Genomic DNA, 17,824 nt, shown 5'->3' with positions numbered 1-17,824 from the left:
TCTATTTTTTTGTGTATCTGTTATAGATTTGATTTGTGGTTACCATCTGGTTCATATATGTTGAACCTATAACTGTACATACTGTGTTTAAATTGGTATTCATTTAAGTGCAAACATTCTAAAATATCTGGTTTTTTTACTCCCTTCTCACACACTTTGTGTTTTTGATGATCTATTTTACATCTTCATTTCTATCTCTTTACTATTTGTAGTTGTTATATCTTACAATTTTTCTCTTTTAATCTTTGTACTAGCTTAAGTGTTCGATTCATAGGCTTTACTATTTTTGCCTTCCCTAGTGAGAGTTTTTCTATCCTATAAAATTTTTTATTGCTGTAGCCTTTTCTTTTCCACTTAAAGAAGACACTCTAACACTTTCCATAAGGTCAGTTTAGTACTGACGAACTCTTTTACATTTTGCGTGTCTGAGAAGTTTTCTCTCTCCTTCAGTTCTGAATAATAACCTTGCTGTGTAGAGTATCCTAGGTTGTAGGGCTTTTTCCTTTCATCACTTTAAATATATCATGCCACTCCCTTCTGTCCTGCAAAGTTTTTGCATAAAAATCAACTGATTGCTTTATAGGCATTCCCTTATATGTTACTCTTTGTTTTTTTCATGGTGCCTTTAAAATTCTGTCTTTACCTTTAATTTTGCCATTTTAATTACAAAATGTTTTGGTGTGTGGGTCTTTTTAGGCTCCTCTTGTTTGGGACTCTCTGTACTTCCTGTATCAGGATATCTGTTTCCTTCTTCACCTTCAGGTGGTTTTCAGCCACAGTTCCATCAAGTACAATATCTACCATTTTCTCTCACACTTCTCCTTCCTGGACCCCTATATTGCTAGTGTTAGTATGCTTGCTGTTGTCTCAAAGCTTCTTTAGACAATCCTCATTTTTAAAAAATTTGTTTTCCTTTTTCTATTCTGATTGGGTGACTTACATTATTCTATCTTCCAGAATGCTATGTGTTCTTCTATATCACTGAGTCTACTATGTATTCTTTCTAATATACTTTTCATTTCAGTTTTTGTATTCTTCAGCTCTGTTTTTTTCTTATATTTTCTAGTTTCTTGTTAAAAGTCTCACTGTATTCATCTCTTTTCCCTAGTTCAGTTAGCCTTCTTAGTACTATTGCCTTGTACTCTTTATCTGGTAAATTATTTGTTTAGTTAGGGTTTTTCAGTTGTTTTTCTTTTTCTTTTTTAAATATATGCCTCTGTCTTCTCATTCTGTTTAACTTTATCTCTCTGAAACTAGGTGAACCAGTTACCTATCCTGGTCTTGAAGGTGTGTCCTTGTGTGGGAGAATCCTTATGCAGTCTGTGTCTGCCCAATGGCTTTGGCAGGGGAGCTGAATCTAACCTAAGCACGAGTCATATCTTTTCTCTGAGTGTGCTGGTAGCCACCCTGTTAGTGGGAGGTAAGGCTGAAGATGGAGGGGAGGTAGGGCCAGAGCTAGGTGTGAGCTCAAGTTTCTTCCATGCTCAGTGGCTATCACAGCCCTATCAGAGGCAGGATTAGGTCCAGGTTGGCTTCATTCCCTTTAAGTGTGTGCACTCTCCTTAGCAATGTCACCTCTGCCATACTGGAGAGCAGTGCCAGAGCAAGAGGTGCTAGCAAAGTTGCTTGGTGTGAGCTGGGGTAGGCACTGGGGTATGCAGTTGTGAGAAAACAGCCAGAATCCAAGGCAGTTTTCAATCTGCTCCCTTCATGCTGTTCCCAGGAGTGAGCAAGCATGTCTGTATGCTCTTCATGAGTGGAGTCCCGGTTTCATACAGCCCTCCAGTGAGTCCCACTGTTTTTCACGACCAGCTAAGGAAACTCGTCTTTCTGGTGTGAGACCCCAGGTCTGGGGCACATAACCTATGGCTTTAACCCCTCACTACCCAGGGAGGATCCAGGAGCCCATAATATTCTCCTCCTCTTCTGTGTCCCCTGCTAGGGCTATAGGTCCTGACCCAATTGCTTTTTATTCTTCCTACCCAATTTTTTGTGGGTCTTTCTATATAGCTTTGGCTGTAGAAGAACCTTTCTGCCAGTCTTCATATTGTTTTCAGTGAGAGTTGCCCCACATGTAGATGTATTTTTGATGTGTTCATGGGGGTGGTAGGGGGAGGTGAGCTCAGCATCTTCCTACTCTGCCATCTTGACCTCCCTCCTGACTTTTTGTTTTTTATATTCCATATATAAATGAAACCATGCAGTACCATCTTCCTCTGTCTGATTTATTTTACTTAGCATGACGCCCCTGCGGTTCACCCACGATGTTGCAAATGACAAGCTTTCCTTATTTCTTAAAGTTTAATAATACTTTATTGTGTACACGTACCATATTCTCTTCATCCTTTCATTCATCAGTGGATGCTTAGGTTGTCTTCAAACCTTGGCTATTGTGAATACTGCAATAAACATCAGAGTAGAGATATCTCTTTGAAATAATAATTTTGTTTCCTTGGGATATACATGCAGAAGTAGCACTGCTCGATTTATGGTAGTTGTATTTTAATTTCTTTAGAAACTTCCACACTGTTTTTCCATAGTAGTTGTACCAGTTTACATTCTCAACAACAGTAAACAGGATTTCACTTTTCTCTATATCCTCCCTTGTTCTTTCTTCTCTTTTTGACAAGATATCCTTGTCTTTAACTTGACAATTTTATTGTAATGTCTCAGTGTGGGTCTCTTTGCTTTTACCTTATTTGGTGCCTTTTAGGGTTCCTGCATCTGGATGTCTGTTTCTTTCTCCACTTTAGGGAATTTATCAGCCATTATTTCTTTGGATAAGCTTTCTGCCCCTTTCTCTCTTCTCCTTCTGTGACCCTCTGCAATGTGAATATTGGTCAGCTTGCTGGTTTTCAACTCCGTTAAGTAAATATCAAAGAACAATTGCTGGATCATATGGTAAGAGTGCATTTTGTTTTGTAAAAACTGCCAAACTGTCTTTCAAAGTGACTTATCATTTTGCATTTCCACCACCAATGTATGAGTGTTCCTATTGTTTTGCATTCTTGCCAGTTTTTGGTGTTGTCAGTGTTTCAGATTTTGGCCATTCTAATAGATGTGTAGTGGTATCTCATTTATGTTTTAATTTATATTTTTCTGATGACATGGTATGGAATATCTTTTTATATGCTTATTTGATGGCTTGTCTTCTAATCCACTTGATGGCTTGTCTTCTACTTCTCTTGAGTCTTTTACAGAGGAGAAAATTTTAATGAAGTCTGGCTTACCAATTATTTCTTTCATGGAATAGTGTCTTTGTTGTATCTAAAAAGCATCACCATTTCCAAGGCATCTAGGTTTTCTCCTATGTTATCTTCTAGGAATTTTATAGTTTTTCAATTTACATTTATGTCTATGATTCATTTTTTTAAAAATTACTAGTCTTTATTTATTGGCTGTGTTTGGGCCTTCATTACCACATGCAGGCTTTCTCTAGCTGCAGCAAGTGGGGCCTACTCTTCATTGCCGTGTGTGGGCTTCTCATTGCGGTGGCTTCTCTTGTTGCAGAGCATGGGCTCTAGGCACATGGGCTTTCAGTAGTTGTGGCATGTGGGCCCTAGAGCAGGCTCAGTAGTTGCGACACATGGGCTTAGTTGCTCTGCAGCATGTGGGAACTTCCTGGACCAGGGCTCAAATCCATGACCCCTACACCACCAGGGAAGTCCCTATGATTCATTTTGAGTTAACTTTTGTGATGGGTGTAAGGTCTGTGTCTAAATTCTTTTTTTTTTTTGCATGTGGATATCCAGGTTGTTTCAGCATCATTTAAGAGTCTGTATTTGCTCCATCTTAATACTTTTGCTTCTTTGTCAAAGGTCAGTAAATTATATTTATAAGAGTTAATTTCTGGACTCTATATTCTGCTTCATTGATCTATTTGTTCTTTTACTGATACCATACTGTGCTGATTACTGTAGAAGTCAGGTAGAGTCAGCCCTCCAACTTTGTTCTTTTCCCTTTATTCTTTGTTTTTAATATGTGGCAAGACGTACTGTATTTGAACTGAGAACTTTAGAAAACTTTAGTTGTAATGAAATTACAATTCCAGTATAGTTTACTTAATTTGAAGCATCCAGAAAGTCATGTTGAAATGTTTGTCAAGGTTCATTTAAGTAAAGAAGGGACTTGGTAGTGTACTCATGTGAGGAAACAAATCACACTGAGTGGGGATTTTTATGCATGTCTAATCCTGTTTTGAACTTGACATTAGGTCTGTTTGCTATGCTCTGTGTTATAAAGAAACATATATGAATCCTGTCTGAAATGAAGATACCTATTTTCTGATGCAGTGAATATTTAGACCTTAAGCTAGCTTCACAACAGTCTTGTGCTAAAATATTGCAAGTCAAATTTGGCCTGGCATTTAATCAGATTGTGTAATTTCAGGAATATGCATATGATCTTTATGACTGTTCTTTCTTCAAGATCTTCTTTGCTTTTTTCTCTTTTTTAACCACTAGAACAGTGATTCAATTTTTTACCTAAATAAAAAGAAAGCAACTCTAGGCTATAAACGGGCAAACAGACATTCAAACCAGATGATTATAGATATTACTAACTTCGAGCTTTCCTAGAGTTAGCTCGTAAGTTAATTAATAATAGATAGGTTGAAGTATGAGTAGAATCATCCAGAAAACTAATACTGCTGCAATTTTGTTATTTGTAGCTGCAATTTTGTTATTTGTAGTAATTTACACAAAGGACTCAGCACTGTACCTGATGCATGGAAATTAGATATTGTCCTGATTTTATCTCATTTACTCCTCACAGTAACACTAATCAGTATTATCATTATCTCAATTTTAAAAATAAAGAACTGAGGCATGGAATAGAAAGTTGACAAGTCACATAGCTAGTGATCCAGAGCTGAGATTCAAACCCAGACTCTCTAAGTAACACATATACTCAGACTCTTAATCACTATGCTGTAGTGCCCCATGATTACTACTAAAAAGCCAAATGCTTATTTTGTGATGATGGAAAGGAAGAGGTACTAGTTAATATATATTAAGTGTTTACCACATGCCAAAATTATAATGATAACTTTAATCTCAGAAGATATAAGCCATATTCAGTATCTTCTCTGTTAATACCACTCTTCTCCTAGTCAAATATAATGTGCATTATTATTCACATTATGTAGTTTTTTTCTTCAGTTTAAGGCACAGAGATATTTCTGATACAACTTAAAATTTTTTTGACTATAATATGCTAAACCTGTTTATTTTGAACTGTTTAAAATATACAGAAACATATTTATAAAAAGTATAAAAGATAATCAAATAGCCACATGTGTACTCACCGTACAGATTAAAAAACAGAACACTGTTGAAGTGCTGTGTCCCTTCCCGATCACATCCTTCTTCCCTTCCTCACAGGGATAACCGTTACTTTAAGCATGTATTTATCATTCTCTTCCTTAAAAACGTAGTTATAAAATGAGACAGTATCCCCATATAAAAGAATCTTTAGCTTTTATTGTTTTCAAACTTAACATAAATGCTGTTTGACTCTGTGTATTCTACTATGACTTCATTTTATCAGGCAACATTGTTGATACAATTTATTCTCACTGATGCAGGGTAGCAATAGTTCATTCATTCCCAAAACTGAATCTGAATATATCCCAATTTATTACACATTTCCCCTTTCATTTGGTTTGTTTCCAAATTTTGCTGTTATAAGCAATGCTGTTACAAACGTTTGTTTATCATGTCTTTTGGTACACTGATTCTAGAGTTTCTCCAAAGGGTAAATGCCTGAGAGTGGAAATAATTGGTAAGATATGTGCATTTTCAACCTTACAAAATAATGCCAAATTATTTTCCGAAGTCTTATTTGCATTTCTCCTTATACTAGTTCTCATTGCATCATATCCTTATCAACACTTGGTATTATATGTCTCCATCTATCATATATATATATAGATAGATGTCTACCTCATATGTATGTCTAGCTGCATCATCTATATCTATCTCTAGAGAGAGACTTAGTAATTGACTCAACAGCTATGTAAAAGTTGTGATGTATGGAATAGAGAGATTCACTCAGGAAATATTAAAAACTGGGTAAAGTTAAGAACCCTGATCACAAATGATCTGGCTATACAATAATACAGAAAATGCTTCAGTGTCAATAAATCTCTACAAGTGGGGACTTTCCATTGTTGTAAATTTCTAAATAGTGGAATCAAAACCAAAAAGATATTCAGAAAAACTGAATACTTAAGTTCAGATGCAGTAGAGAGAAAGGCATATATTTAATTAAATTTTTATTCTAATTGGTCAAAGGTCTCCTGATAGTTTGCTTCACAATTCTTTTGTACAAATATGAGATCAGAGTGTGTATTTTCACTTGTATCAGCTTTTTGCACTTTATTACAAGCCTACATTATTAGATATAATTTTGCTGCCTATAAAATTCTTCAGGGCTTCCCTGGTGGCACAGTGGTTAAGAATATGCCTACCAATGCAGGGGACATGGATTTGAGCCCTGGTCTGGGAAGATCCCACATGCTGTGGAGCAACTAAGCCCGTGCTCCACAACAAAGAGCAACCCCTGCTCACGGCAACTAGACAAAGCCCGTGCTCAGCAATGAAGACCCAATGCAGCCAAAAATAAATTCTTCATTATACTTATATTCAATATTGGTTCCATCTCTTTTTTTTTTTTTTTTTTTTTTTGGAGCCTTTCTCCATACAACCCTGGTCTCATCATCAGTGCCTTGTATTGTTTGTCCTGCAACAAAGAATGTTGCTCTGGGTACCATTCACGCCTGCCCTCCTCTGGCCATTAGTGTTTCCATTAATCTTCCTCCTGATATTCTGTCGATCAGAATTTACCTTTGCTGGATCCCAGTCTAATTGAGATTACTCACAGGAGGGATTATGGGGTGCTCCTGGCATAAGTTATTTTTCATGTCTGCATTTGTGTCCTGTAACTGGAGAAAATGTCTCTCAAGTTTAAGAAACCAGGATTTTATGGTACTATGACAGGGTAGAGGTAAAGCCATTTCACTTTCTTCACGTAACTGCAAAATAAGGATTAGCATCTTCACCTTACCTTTGGGTCCAGCCCTCCATGTGGGGTTTTATTTTTGAGTTAAAGTATTAACTATAGACAAATGTGCATCATGAAAGGACTGATCACTAAGGTAAAGTGTTTATTTTAACACCTGAGTCTAAATAACATTGCCAGAAAGAAGGAGCAGATGAAATGAGGGGCTTTTAATTCCTCAGGCCAAATCTATCTATATTTTAATTTCTTTATTGAGGGGAAATGAACAGCATATGCTTGATTCCCTTTTGAAGAAGAACAGCCTTAAATTTTATTACTGTGGTTTTGATGAAACAATCACACAATAGGGGGCTGCTCAGTCTTTGCTTAGAGTGAATAGAAAGTACTAACATCTCAAGGTCCCCTTGAAATATTTGTTCCTTTCTCATTGCTTTTGCTCTTACTAAAAAGAATCTTTATGCAAAAAAAAACAAGGTATCAAATTGCATACATTATTTCTAGATGATCTGATCATTATAATAAATCCTGGAAACTTTTAAGTAGAAGAGAAAATGCAATTGTAAATATCCTCTTCCAGTAACATCTGAATGAGCGTTAAATTCAATTTGAATCCAGACACAAAGGTCTCTGAGTAACTGTACAGATGTTTAAGCTTCATTCTGCTACCATTTCTGGAACCTGTGGTTTTGCTTTATTGATCTGGCTTTCATGCCCCACAAAGCTCATAAATATTGTTCAGGCCAGAGCTACTCATTGACGACCTTCCAATGACTTGGGTTTCATTTGTATGCATCAGCTGCTCTCACAAACATGATACATACATATATATACACAGGCTATATAGCCCTATTATGGAGCTTTCCTTTTTATAAATCATTTCGTTCCATTCTTTATCCTCTACATCCCATGATAACCTGTACTTAAAACCAAGAGAACAAACTACCTGAAATTATTGTGTGTTTAGTGATCTGTTTAGTACTTGCAAGAGACTACTAGGTGAAAGGTGACATAGATGAAATTAGCTTCTCCCACTTATGCTAATAGCCAATGCCAATTAGTGACTGCCTGGAGGAACTTTGCCCTTAAGAAGGTAACATAGGGATGGCTCCAAGGTGTGCGTGTGTGTGTTGGGGGGTAGAGTGGGGGATATTTGAAATGTCATTGCTGTTCTCTCTTTGGAGATGCCACTAAGGTTAGGAACAGTACTGAAATTTTTAACTGTAGCGTAAAGGATAAAAGAGACCCCAAAGGACCTTTTTCAACTTCTTTGGGGTTCCTTTATCTACTTTTCCTCAAATGAGAGATTAATTTGAGTATATGTGTAATCTATTGGATACAAAATGTTCTTTCACTGATTCTGGAGTACTCTGCCAGACGTTGGTACTACCTCATCACATTGACTATATTCACCAGTAATAATACTAGAGCTGTTGCTATCTGATGATATTTATTTGCAAGAACCAGATTATTAAATCCTTAAATCTCTTAGTAATGCCCAATCTCTCCTAAATATAATGACTTTTTAATCGAATAATTTTAGAATCAGATTTAATAAGTATCAGTGCCAAGTACTTGAACCCTTCTAATTTTTTGACATTAGAAACACATTTTTTTAAGGAAACACATTTTTTTAAGATGACCAATAGGCAATCTGAAATTATACCTTTTTTCTCTATGACAGTGTTTCTCAAAGTATTGCCCTTGAACCCTGCATCATATCATCTAGAGTGACTGCCAAAAACCCAGATTTCTGGACTGTATCCTAGACCTATTGAACCAGAAGAGCAGGGAGGGGGTAGGATGAAGGAATTTGCATTTCAACCTGCATTCTTCTACCATAATTATTTTAGTGATTGACATTGGCAAAGCAGTTATGCTAACTACTAAGTCATTTTAGGATCCTCCAGTGCTCTCAGTTCTGCCATTCCTTTGCTTGTATAATGTTGACCAGGATAATTCTGGTACGTTAGAAGTAAGTTGGGAATTGAACCTCGTCTCGCATGTCCTGACTCTATCATTTATTAGCTCAGTAAGTGCACAAGCCAGATGCCGACAGTTTCCAAATCTCAGCCACTCATCTGAAAAACGGGGTTAGTAAGAGTACCTTTCACTTTTGTTTCATGGCATTACTGATGTTGGGACTTTCTTGAGACCTTGGATGTGCTCTAGTGAGGAAAACATAGATTGAATATTTATTTTTCCCTAAGTTATTTTTCCTTAAAATCTTTGGTTTTTCTCTGAGTACTTTGCAAAGCTGTTAATTAATAAAGGTACTCCCATTTACAACAAAGAACAACTTAAACAGCCAGTCCTACAAAATAGCTCTACAGTGTCTACTGTTGTTGAGGATGTAGTATGCAATGACTTCCTAATTAGTCATAATATGGTTAACAGATGGTGAAATTTAAATTTGTAGGGGAACAATGTGTGTAAATCTGTATAGGTACCTGGAGCTACACTGAACCTTTTAAGGATATAAATATGTAAGCACCATTCTATTTGTGAATATGTCAGGGTGTTGTGATTTCAAGAAATGTAAGAAATACAAAATATTTATGAGTTGATTCACTAACAAAGATAATGCTAAGAGGTTTTGATTCTTTCTTAACTGAGAACCAGAAACCATATTTAAGGATTTGAGACTACTCTTTGGATTACTTGCTGTCAGTCTCTTTCTGTGTGGGTATTAGTTCTTGTTACTCATCACACTGAAGTAGGCTTTGGTGATGCTCAAGGAAAATTATGCAGTTAAAAAATGTTATAAGAGCTAGCGCTGTCTAAAGACGGGAATCTAGGGGTGACTAGTCAAAAAGATAGATCTTTTCTCACTTTTTAAAATCTAACATGCATAGTTTCTTAAGTTTAACTAAATCATCTCAACATAGTTCAAAGAGTTTTAAAACATCTATTGCATTTGGTTTTGTGTCAGTGTTACTCAATTCCTATTACTTTGACATAAATAGCTGGACTACTCTAGTCAATGGAACAAATAGGACAATTTGTCACTTACCTCCTGATAGAAGATTCTGAAAGAAAAGTATCTTTCCATCTGGGTCTCACTAAAAGCTGTTCTTGGCCGCTGCCTAGATGACCCACAAGAGAATCTGGTATGCTGCAAGTTATTATTAGTAGGTTACTACTAATAAAGCTTGAAAATAATTTTCTTTAAAAAATTGCACAGCTTCAAGGTTTACTTATAACAACCTTGTTCTCACATGCAAGCTTCATGATATGCTTTCTTAAGCAGGATAGGAAAGGATAGATTCTCACCTCACACAAATATTAGCCTTACCTTGTGTGTAGTTCTGAATCGAACATGTGAATATTATGTGGTGTGTGTCATATAAAATGAAAAAAAAGTTGCGATCCGCTTGCCTGTAAATTGTATTTTTGCCTCCTGAGAATGCAGAGGGAAGAGTAGTAGTTTAGTGACAAAATCTCTGTGTTCTTCCTTTCTTGAGAAACTGTCCACGGTACCTTAAACATAAACAAGCATCAGGAGGCTTTAATATTTTCTTGGGGCTGTTTGGGTAAACCTTTGAGCTTGCTATTTGTTTCCTCTGGGATACTTACTGATATACTTGTTCTAAAGGCTTCTAAAGTTAAGGTAACTTTTACAGATTTTAGGGGTCAAGTTAATTAAACAACAACAAAAAAAATGGTGATGCACCCAGGGACCAGCAACAAAGGCAAGCCATTACCGCCCTTAGTCCCGATGGAGGGAAAGGAAGGAGCTATACAACCGGAACTTTTAGAATGTGTTGAGCCATGAAAGGGAGTTTGTCCCATAGGACCTGTAATTACTGAGTGCATCTACCAATCAGTAAAGGAGCAGAGAAAATAAACATCCCAATCTCAGTCTTCCAATTCCTGACAGTTCCTCTCACTGGCAAACTCAGCCAAAAGAGGCCCAAGTGACACAGTCCATAGAGGTCAGTATCCCAAAGCACAAGCCAGGCAAAGAAGGGCAGAGGGTGAGTCTGAGAGGAAAAGGGAGTGTAAACAACAAAAGGATTACCTTGTTAGATGTGAAGCAAAGTAAATTCCTCTTTCCTCCAGGTGACTTTGCCAACTCCCAATTTCTATGTACTGAAGGGAAAGAAGCGAGCAGAAACATCATGCTAGGGAAATCTGGAGCTAACATATTATCTATTTCCAAATAGTTCTGTGACATACTGTGATGACTCTTAGTAAGTTAGACTTTTACTTTGGATATTTTAGCTTTAATCAAAAGAGTCCAGGCTAAGCCAGCTCTATGTTATTTCTGCATGAAAATCCAGATGGGAGTGGTGGTTTTCTTTGATGGCTGGTCGGCCTTTGTTGGGACTATGGAAATAATTTGATGATCTCTCTACTTTATCTGCTTCTGACAAGTGTGATCTTCTATTTCAGTGTGTGTTATTATTTCTGCTCCTAGAAACAAAGGAAGAAAAATTATTAAGCCATTAAAAAACCTTTTGAATATTCATAACAATATGCCTGTGCATGATTATTTAGAACAGGAAGTCAGTATGAGATAAGTTAAAAATGAATCATTTTTCTTCTTCAGTCAGTTTCAGGACAATTACTTATGGTTAATCTTCATTATTGCTAAATTATTTTTGTTTGGAGTCTCCCTCTACTAGCAAAGGTGCGTAGATTGTGGGGAGCCGCCCACATCAAAATTAGTGCTTGAACAAATAAAATGGCTTACTTGTTATATATTAATCATGGATTAATGTGGGATGGAAATAGAGTTGGCTTAGTAAGTGCTGGAGGTTTTCTTAATCAAAATGTGCTTAAGGAACGCTTTTTAAGTGAGAAATGTTTTTTAAGAGAAGGTATATTAATGACAGATTTCCTAAAAGCGATGAAAGAATGATATGCCTAAATATTAAGATTTTATAATATTGAAGACTTAACCAAGAGAAGTTACGCACAAAATTTTCCTGACTCCCACCGTATCTGTAATAGATTTTTGAAAAAAGTCTGACCAGTAAAACGTATTACAGAGTGTATAAAATTTAAATATATATTCCATGCAGATATAATTAGGAATACCCATGTATGGGCAAAGACAGACAGTGAAGAAGACTTGGTGATACTAATTCACCAATTAAACCACTGATGTAATAACTATTTATATATATATATATATATATATATATACACACACACACACACACACATGCATATATATGGCATTTATCAGGTTTATTTTTTGAAAAATTAAAGTTTTTTCCCCAAATACTGTAGTTAATATGCAAACATTTTATTATTAATATCATTGTATACCTCACTTTTCCCCACTACACTGTATCCCCTTGACTGCAATAATAAGTCCCCAGCATATAGGATGAACTCTGGATCATAGGAAATATTTTAAAATATTATAATGAATATAAGTGCTTTGAATATAAACATTTGTTAAAGTTGAATGAGTTTATGAATATGATATATCAAGTTTCAGTTCGAAATAAAGGGAGGCATATATATCACACCTGACTTTTTTCTTACACAGAACTTGCTAGTATTGGAGGCATTGATAACTCAAGAACATCCTCTCAAGGTATATATATAGGTATATTAAAACTCGGTAGAATTTATGTTACTGTCATATATATTAGAAATATATTAGGCTCCAAACAACAAGAGCAACAACAATAAAAACTTGGATTGTCACAGTTAAAATAGAATTATTTACTTACCTATGTCAGTCATTAATGTCAAAGCCCAAGACATCTTCTCTTATTCCACTCTGCTATGCTTGAAGAGATGCTATTTTGCCTCATAATCATAAGAGAGCTATGGTAGTGCTAGCTATCATACATATGTTTAAGGTAGGAGGATGGGAGAAAAGAGCAGTGCCAAATGCATCTATACCCTTAAATCAGGAGGAAAAAAGTTTTCCCAGAAATTTATGCATCAAATTTTTGCTTAGGTAACATTGACTATAACTGGACAATTGGGTCTTGTGAGCATGCGTTAAATGAAGAGAGTCAGAAAATACTGGGAAAACTATAAAAGCTTAGTATGCTAGGTTAAGACAAGACTGACTTATCTTTAGATTCTGGGTTTTTCATTACACTCTTCGGTGTCTACCCAATAGCCATCCATGTCTCTCACTTCTTCCTTCCTGACAATCCTGAATTGATTCATAAGACCAGTTCTTAAGCAAAACGGAGTTACTGAGGATGATTCAGGTAAGGAATCAGTGTGATGTGATAGAATAAACACTGGTTTAGATATCAAGATACCTAGATTTCGGTCCCAACTAGTTCAATAAGTAGCATATTAAAATCAGTCCTCATTATGCTGATTAAGCCATCTATAAAATTTAGAAGGTTAGAAAAGATTACTGGATTTCAAAGTACAGATGGTCCCCAACCTATGATGGTGTAAAAGCACTTCACATTCAGTAGAAACCGTACTTCAAAATGTGAATTTATATATTTTCCCAAGCTAGTGATATGTGGTATGATACTCTCTTGTGATGCTGAGCACTGGCGACAAGCTGCAGCTCCCAGTCAGCCAGGCGATTGTAAAGGAAAACAACTGATACACTTACAGTTGTTACTGTACCCATACAACCATTCTGGTTTTCACTTTTAGCATTCAATAAGTTACATGAGATATTTAACACTTTAAATAGTCTCTGTGTTAAATGATTTTGCCCAACTGTAGGCTCATGTAAATGTTCTGAGCATGTTTAAGGTAGGCTAGGCTAAGCTCTGATGTTCAGTAGGTTAGGTTTTTCAAATGTGCTTTTGGCTTACAAAAATTTCAACTTACAGTGGTGTATCAGGATGTTCCTCAAGGAAGATCTGTATGTTATTCAGATCTGGAGTTTCCTGTGGAAATATGAGTAAGGGAGAAAAAGAAGGGCTAGGTCCCCCATTTATAAGAGAGGAAAGTCGAATTTCTTTGGTTCATTTGTTGAGATTCCATGAATGTTTCATTTGATAAAGTATTAAAAATATTTTAAAATATTAAAAATATTAAAATATTTTAAAAACCACTGGGAAAAATGCTCTCGTAGACCTTTTCCATCTATGTTATGTTTAATAGACTAATAATCTTTTTTTTATAAATTAGAAGAGAAACTAAAGTATCTCTCATCAAGTGTAAAGCCTTACCCTATTCTAATTACCCCAGGAGACAATACAACTGTATCATACATCATTTGGATATGAGTTTCCACTTTTTTTTTTTAGAAACTTATATGCTTGAGTAGATTCTGAGGAAAAACAATTCAAACTCTTATAATTAATTGTGATTAAAATATAAATTAATTTCCATACCTAGAGGAAAGTAGGTAGATATCTACACACTTGAGATGTGTACATATATATATATACACACACACACATGTGATATCTACAGCTGATATATATATCAAGTATAGATGCACATATATGTACATACATACTTGAGCTAGATATACTTGGGATAAATATATACTTTATAGGTACACCTGATAGATATACTTACTTGATAGATCTATATATATATATGAAAGAACGGATAGGATTAGAATCAATCTGTAAAATTAGGGAAAAAACTAACAGAACATGAAGGATAGAAATGGAGGAACTTACGTTTGGGGCAAATAAAGTAACAACGTACTTTATTGCAAATGGGTAGAAAAGAAGAAATAAATGCCTTTAAGCTTTGAAAAGAGTATAAGAGTATAGGTGCGTCTTAAGCTTATGAACTGTTTGGACATACAACAGACAAGGTGTTTCTGACATACTCTAAAATTACATTATTTCATAGTATATGCCATTTCATAGCATATGCCGTTAGTCACTGGCCTCTTCTAACAAAAATTCCTTGGTGTTACTGTTCTTCCCAAAAACATAGTGGTAAAGAGATCAGACTGACTGAAAGATACGTTTTCAAAATTTTTGTGAATCGAATATATTTAAATCTCTCATTCTGCACAATTCCCCATGCTAAGCACAGTGAAGCCTACAAAGAAATATAAGTTACAATGCCTACTGTGAGTGCTTAAAACCAAATTAGGAAGTTAAAATGTGCTTCCATTTATTTTTCTATATTTTAACATATTGGCACACAATGTGAGACATTAAAAATTCAATGAATGTTAGCAATTATTAAATTCTCACATCCATCATATAACAGCATTATTATCCCTGTTTTGCCGAAGAGACTGCTCAGTATTACCCAACAAATAAGCAGTGTCTGTCAGGGTTTAGAGAGTCTCTTTATCTTCACTTATTGAGATGCTCATGCTCAGAACCATTGCACTATAATACATTTTAGATGATCAAGTTACTCTAAACCTTTTTTTTTTTTCCTCAAGCCTCTTTTGCCCCAGCAGATGACATCATCCCCTCCTAACAAAGAAAACTGAGAGCTTGGATGAAAAACTCTGGGATCTGTGTTTTTTTTTTTTTTTCCTTCTTCCCGGAGTTAGGGAAGAAGAAGAAGGAAACAAAGATGAGTACAGATGTAAATAAAAGCCTTGCCAAATAATTCTATCACCACTACTCTTGAGACTTCCTGGAGATCTTTTTCTCTCTCCCCCTCCTCCCATATACCTGCACTTCTCCCTCTGTTGTGACTAGTTTACCTCTGCATTAAACTGTGAACACTTACTCTATTTTCCCTAAATAAATGTAACATATCAAAACCACTATAATGTTAAAAGAACACAACCTTTTCTTTTTTCCATTCTGGCCACCAATTTTTCGTTCATGACTACATTCAGTAAAGAAGCACTAACCTTTTAAATTTTTTAATAATTTTTTCCTCTTAAACCTCAGAGCATGGGCCTACTTCATCAGTCTATTAAGAATGGCCTTCTAAGAATACCAAAGACCTGTGAACTGCCCAATTCAATGAAAAATCGAGAATCCTTACTTACCCAAACTAACGATGTTTGACACTGTTGATGATAATTATTTTCTTGAAGTTGTTTTTTCACTTGAAAATGAATATTTTCTCTATCATCTTACTTTCTGGAATACATAGCATTCATCTCTCTACATTCCTCTTTGTTGTATTCGCAAATGTCCGTGCTCTCCTGCAGTCTATCCCTCCCTTTCTTCTCTTCTTCTGGATGATTCTATGCATATCTCTATAATACAGTCTCTATAACAATGAATTGATATCATCGGTTCTTACCTTTCTCTTGAGCTCCAATCTCCAAATCAGTCCTCCAGTACCTCCATTATGATAGTTTTTTTGAACCTGAAAATCAACATATCCCTTACAAATCTCATATTTTTTCCATCCAAATCCTCTTTGGTTTCATCTTTGAACACTACTCATACTTTGCTTTTTTTCCACCTTATGATCTAATCTCTGCCCAAATCTGCAATATTACTAGTCCTGATATCTCCTTCCTTCTTGTTCCAACTTTTCAGGAAATATTATATTTGAATTCTCCTTGAACTTCTCAAACTTTATATATAGACATAGATATATCTCTGTTACAAAGCTCATTCCTATTCCTACTGCATTTCTATACATCCTCCATGAGCTAGGAGTGATATCACCAAGATGATGGCATAAGTCATTCCTGACTTTGCTCTGCTTTACAAGAATAACAACTAACAAACAAACCCTTTTAAACTCACATTCAAAAAATAAAATACTTAGGAATAAACCTGGCCAAGGACATGAAAGACTTATATGCTGAGAACAATAAAACATTAATTAATGAAACTGAACTTGATTCAAAGACATGGAAAGATATTCCATGCTCTTAGATTGGAAGAATGAATATTGTTACTACCCGAAGCAATCTACAGATTTAATGCAATCCCTATCAAATTACCCATGACATTTTTCACAGAGCTAAACAAATAATACTAAAATTTATATGGAAACATAAAAGACCCAGAATTGCCAAAGCAATCCTGAGGAAAAAGAACAAAGCAGGAGGCATAACCCTCCCAGACTTCAGACAATACTACAAAGCTACAGTAATCAAAACAGCATGGTATTGGAACAAAACCAGACATACAGATCAATGGAACGGAATAGAGAGCCCAGAAATAAACCCACACACCTACAATCAATTAATCTTTGACAAAGGAGGGAAGAATATAGAATGGAGAAAAGACAGTCTCTTCAGCAAGTGGTGTTGGGAAAGTTGGACAGCCACATGTAAATCAATGAAGTTAGAACACTCCCTCACACCATAACAAAAACTCAAAATGGCTTAAAGTCTTAAACATAAAACATGACACCATAAAACTCCTAGAAGAGAACATAGATAAAACATTCTCTGATATAAATCATATCAATATTTTCTTAGGTCACTCTCCCAAGGCAATAGAAATAAAAGCAAAAATAAACAAATGGAACCTAACCAAACTTACAAGCTTTTGTATAACAAAGGAAACCATAAACAAAACAAAAAGACAACCTACGGACTGGGCGAAAATATTTGCAAATGATGCGATCGACAAGGGCTTAATTTCCAAAGTATACAAATAACTCATACAATTCAATAGCAAAAAACAACCCAATCAAAAAATGGGCAGAAGACCTTAATAGACATTTCTCCAAAGACGACATACAAATGGCCAACAGGTACATGAAAAGATGCTCAACATCACTAATTATTAGAGAAATGCAAATCAAAACCACAATGAGGTACCACCACAGGCCAGTCAGAATGACCATCATTAAAAGGTCTACAAATAACAAATACTGGAAAGGGTGTGGAGAAGAAGGAACCCTCCTGCACTGTTGGTGGGAATGTAACTTGGTGCAGCCACGATGGAAAACAGTATGGACATTCCTCAGAAAACTAAAAATAGTGTTGCCATATGATCCAGCAATCCCACTC

The sequence above is a fragment of the Lagenorhynchus albirostris genome, chromosome 16 (assembly GCF_949774975.1).
Source record: "Lagenorhynchus albirostris chromosome 16, mLagAlb1.1, whole genome shotgun sequence".
NCBI lineage: Eukaryota > Metazoa > Chordata > Mammalia > Artiodactyla > Delphinidae > Lagenorhynchus > Lagenorhynchus albirostris.
This window is presented reverse-complemented; position numbering follows the sequence as displayed.